This window comes from Arachis stenosperma, chromosome 7 (genome assembly GCF_014773155.1).
Source record: "Arachis stenosperma cultivar V10309 chromosome 7, arast.V10309.gnm1.PFL2, whole genome shotgun sequence".
NCBI classification, from domain to species: Eukaryota; Viridiplantae; Streptophyta; class Magnoliopsida; order Fabales; family Fabaceae; genus Arachis; species Arachis stenosperma.
The window spans coordinates 48,404,969-48,410,584 of record NC_080383.1 but is presented as its reverse complement, the minus strand read 5'-3'; the positions used below and the strand labels follow the sequence as shown (position 1 = coordinate 48,410,584).

General features: G+C 37.1%; 1 non-coding gene across 1 annotated transcript; it reads right to left on the bottom strand.

Annotated features, from left to right (window-relative positions):
* Positions 1-5,267: 5,267 nt before the first annotated feature.
* Positions 5,268-5,375, bottom strand: LOC130942554 (small nucleolar RNA R71). The gene has a single exon (XR_009071122.1). It is a non-coding gene; the product is annotated as a small nucleolar RNA R71 (small nucleolar RNA).
* Between the last annotated feature and the right edge of the window lie 241 nt (positions 5,376-5,616).

Sequence of the window (5,616 nt, the reverse complement as noted above, 5' to 3'; positions counted from 1 at the left end):
TGTAAATTACACTGCTTTAATCCATATACCCAAAGGGTTATGGAGGTTGAAAGGAGGATTCAACATTATATATATGAGTTTTGGCTACTTTATTTTAAAGTATAACCTGTTAGAGGGCATGGATAAAATCCTTATGGGTGGTCCTTGGAAACTCAACGGATACTACTTGGCGGTTATGCCTTAGACTGCATCCTTTTTACCTTGCGAGATTTTTTTAGGGCAACTACAATTTAGGTTTAAACCAATGGTTTGAACATTTTGTGTAATACCCTAATTTTTAGCAACTCATGATCGCACTAAAAGTCCGGCATCACCTACTTTTACTCCTTTAGTTTCATATTATATTTATTTAATACTGAACCTTTGCGAATACGAACCTAAACTTTTAATTAAGAAAATGAAAATTCTTTATTTTAAACCACTTAACCACAAAGATATATATATATATATATATATATATATATATATATATATATATATATATATATATATATATTCACATAGCATTAAATAGATAGATTTATTCCAAGATTCTCAAAAACAAATCCTATCCCTCTAAAACTAAAAATAATAAATGATGAGGGGAACATAAATTCTAACAACTCAACTCGTGAACATAATCTTCTATACTCCTATAGCTCCACACTAAACCTTTACACTTGTAACTAAAAAGGGTGGAGATAGGAGGTAAGAACTGGTGAGTTCTTAGTAGGGTCGGGGTGTATAGTTATATTCATTTTATATATACTTGGTCAGCAATAATAGTAAACAAAGTACAATCCAATTCAACAGTTATAGAATACAGAATTCAAACCATCATTTAGCACACCCACAATCACAGAAAACACACTCACAAAAAATATGCGCAAACAAGTATGATGCATGTCTATCCCTAGTGCAGGTAATGAGCTCATTTGTCAGTTTCGACCCGCTCCCGACGTAACTCAGCAACCTTTGTTTTTGATTAGCTTAGACTAGTGAGAGTTGTATCATTCAAGTGTGGGAAATTTTGGGAACATTAGTAGGGATAAAAGTGTGTTTTTATATTTTTGTTGAGATTTTGGAAATTGGGTACATACTCATGCATTAAATATTAAACCATATGCATTGATGTTCTTGTATATATTTTAGTTGAAAAAAATGAGAAAAGGAAAAGAAAAAAATAGAAAAAGAAAAAGAAAGCAATAAAAGGGGACAAAATACCTCAAAGTAAAGTAATAATAACAATGCATATGCGTTGTGATAAAAAAAAAGGAATGCATGAATGTGTGAAAAATTGAAAAATGGGTAGTTTGGTTTGTATTGGAATTGTATAGGTTGTTGTATGTGTTAGGTGAGAGCTAAAGTTAATCAAAGATTCAAATTTCAAGCTCACTTGACCATATGCACACTCTTTTGCTAGAGTCCCCAATTAGAGGTGTCCAGAGTTCTTAAGCACACTCTTTTGCTTTGGATCACGACTTTAACCACTCAGTCTCAAGCTTTTCACTTGGACCTGCATGCCACAAGCACATGGTTAGGGACAGCTTGATTTAGCCGCTTAGGCCTGGATTTTATTTCCTTGGGCCCTTGATGAGCGGATAATTTGTATACTTTTTGGCATTGTTTTTAGTATGTTTTTGGTATGATCTAGTTAGATTTTAGTATATTTTTATTAGTTTTTAGTTAAAATTCACTTTTCTGGACTTCACTATGAGTTTGTGTGTTTTTCTGTGATTTCAGGTATTTTCTGGCTGAAATTGAGGGACCTGAGCAAAAATCTGATTCAGAGACCAAAAAAGGACTGCAGATGCTGTTGGATTCTGACCTCCCTGCACTCAAAGTAGATTTTCTGGAGCTACAGAAGCCCAATTGGCGCGCTCTCAACGGCGTTGGAAAGTAGACATCCTGGGCTTTCCAGCAATATATAATAGTCCATACTTTGCCCAAGATTTGATGGCCCAAACCGGCGTTCAAAGTCACCTCAAGAAATTCCAGCGTTAAACGCCGGAACTGGCACCCAAATGGGAGTTAAACGCCCAAACTGGCATAAAAGCTGGCGTTTAACTCCAAGACAAGTCTCTACACGAAATTGCTTCATTGCTCAGCCCAAGCACACACCAAGTGGGCCCGGAAGTGGATTTTTATGTCATTACTCATTTCTGTACACCCTAGGCTACTAGTTTTCTATAAGTAGGACCTTGTACTATTGTATTTGACATCTTGGTAGCTATCTTTGAGTTTTATGCTATCTTAGATCATTTGGGAGGCGGCCATTCGGCCATGCCTAGACCTTATGCTTATGTATTTTCAACGGTGGAGTTTCTACACACCATAGATTAAGGTGTGGAGCTCTGCTGTACCTCGAGTATTAATGCAATTACTATTGTTCTTCTATTCAATTCCGCTTGTTCTTTGTCCAAGATATCACTTGTTCTTCAACATGATGAAGGTGATGATTGACGCCCATCACCATTCTCACTCATGAACAAGTGACTGACAACCACTCTTGTTCTACACGCATCTGAGGCTTAGTGAATATCTCTTGGATTCTTTAATCAGAGTCTTCGTGGTATAGGCAGGACCCGATGGCAGCATTCAAGAGAATCCGGAAGGTCTAACCTTGTCTGTGGTATTCTGAGTAGGATTCAATGACTGAATGACTGTGACGTGCTTCAAACTCCTGAGGGCGGGGCGTTAGTGACAGACGCAAAAGAATCACTGGATTCTATTCCGGCCTGATTGAGAACCGACAGATGAATTCCGCTATGACCGTGACAGGGGCATATGCAATCGCTTTCAATGAGAGGATGGGAGGTAGCCACTGACAATGGTGAAACCCTACACGAGCTTGCCATGGAAAGGAGTAAGAAGGATTGGATGAAGGCAGTAGGAAAGCAGAGAGACGGAAGGGAAGGCATCTTCATGCGCTTATCTGAAGTTCCTACCAATGAATTACATAAGTATCTCTATCTTTATCTTTGTGTTATTTTCGTTCATCACCATATCCATATGAGTCTGCCTGACTAAGAATTACAAGGTGACCATAGCTTGCTTCATACCAACAATCTCCGTGGGATCGACCCTTACTCGCGTAAGGTATTACTTGGACGACCCAGTGCACTTGCTGGTTAGTTGTGCGAAGTTGTAGTGATCACAATTTCGCCCACCAAGTTTTTGGCGCCGTTGCCGGGGATTGTTCTTGTGTATGGACAACTGACGGTTCATCTTGTTACTTAGATTAGGTATTATTTTTCTTCAGAGTTCTTAAGAATGAATTCTAGTGTTTCAAGGTGATGTTCTTATCATCACCAAAGCTGATTGATCCTCATCAATTTAGCTCTTGAATGCAATGTCTTGCTGAAGCTTAGCCGGCCATGTCTAATTCCTTTAGACTAAAGCTTCAGACTAACATTGCATGATTCCTGGAATTCTCATTAAGAATTTTGATACCTTTATTTTCCTTTTCACCTAATTTTCGAAAAAAGCACAAAAAAAATTACAAAATCATAAAATCCAAAAATATTTCTTGTTTGAGTGTCATTTTAAGTTTGGTGTCAATTGCATGTTTCTGTTGTTCTTGCATTTTTCGAATTTATGCATGTGTCTTCATTGATCTTCAAGTTGTTCTTGATGATTTCCTTGTTTTGATCTTTAAATTCTATTGACTTGAGTGTTTTGTTGTTTCTCATATGCATTCTTATTTTGTTAGTGTCAATAGTATACAAACTGCTAAGTTTGGTGTCTTGCATGCATTGTTATTTGATTATTCCTCATTATTAAAAATCCAAAAATATTTTTAATTTGTGTCTTTTCAAGTCAATAATACAGAGAATTGAAGATTCAGAACATACTGCAGAGGAATCACACAGAAAAAGCTGGGCATTCAAAAATGCCCAGAGAAGAAGACAGACTGGCGTTTAAACGCCAGCCAGGGTGCCTGGCTGGGCGTTTAACGCCCAAAAGGGTATAGTTTTGGGCGTTAAACGCCAGAATGGTTAACGCCAGAATGTATACCATTCTGGGCGTTTAACGCCAGGATGGTGCTAGGGGGAAGATTTTGTTTTCAAATCAATTTTTTTTCAAGTTTTCAAAGTTTTTCAAAATCAAATCTTTTTCAAATCATATCTTTTCAATCAAATGTTTTCAAAATCAATTTCTTTCCTTTTTCAAAGATACTTACTAACAATTAATGATTTGATTGAACATTTTTTGCCTTTTCTGTTGAGGAAGGTTTTATGTTTGAATCATATCTTTTCTTGTTAGGCAAGTCACTAATTTTCAAAATCAAATCTTTTAAAATTGTTTTCAAAACATATCTTTTAAAATTGATTTCAAATCATATCTTCTCAATCACATCTCTTTAAAACTAATCATATCTTTTTAACCTCATCTCTTTTTCAAATAGTTTTCAATCAAATCTTCTTAACTTCTAATTTCAAAATCTTTTTCAAAAAATCACTTGATTTCTTTTTTACTTTGAATTTTCGAAAATTATCAATCAAATTTTCAAAATGTTTTCAAAATCTTTTAATTGAATTTTCGAAAATCCTCTTCCCTCCTCCTCACATCCTTCTATTTATGGAGTACTACTCCTTCTTAATGCACAATTCGAACCTTATCTAATTAAAGTTCGAATTCTTCTTCTCCTTCTTCTTTCTATTTCTCTTTTCCTCTGACACCTCAAGGAATCTCTATACTGTGACATAGAGGATTCCACATTTTCTTATTCTCTTCTCTTTCTTATGAGCAGGAGCAGAGACAAAGGCATTCTTGTTGAAGCTGACCCTGAGCCTGAAAGGACCTTGAAGCGAAAGCTAAGAGAAGCCAAGGCACAACTCTCTTTAGAGGACCTGACCGAATTCTTCAAGGAAGAAGAACCCATGGCAGCCGAAAACAACAACAATGCCAACAATGCAAGGAAGGTGCTGGGTGACTTCACTGCACCTACTCCTGATTTCTATGGGAGAAGCATCTCTATCCCTGCCATTGGAGCAAACAACTTTGAGCTTAAGCCTCAATTAGTTTCTCTAATGCAACAGAATTGCAAGTTCCATGGACTTCCAATGGAAGATCCTCATCAGTTTTTAGCTGAGTTCTTGAAAATCTGTGACACAGTCAAGACTAATGGGGTAGACCCTGAGGTCTATAGACTGATGCTATTCCCTTTTGCTGTAAGAGACAGAGCTAGAATATGGTTGGATTCTCAACCTAAAGAAAGCCTGGACTCTTGGGAAAAGCTAGTCAATGCCTTCTTGGCAAAGTTCTTTCCACCACAAAGATGGAGTAAGCTTAGAGTGGAAGTCCAAACCTTCAGACAGAAGGATGGAGAATCCCTCTATGAAGCTTGGGAAAGATACAAACAATTAATCAGAAGATGTCCCTCAGACATGCTTTCTGAATGGAGCATCATAGGTATTTTCTATGATGGTCTCTCTGAACTATCCAAGATGTCTTTGGATAGCTCTGCTGGAGGATCTCTTCATCTGAAGAAGACGCCTACAGAGGCTCAGGAACTAATTGAAATGGTTGCAAATAACCAATTCATGTACACTTCTGAAAGGAATCCTGTGAACAATGGGACTAGTCAGAAGAAAGGAGTTCTTGAGATTGACACTCTGAATGCCATACTGGCTC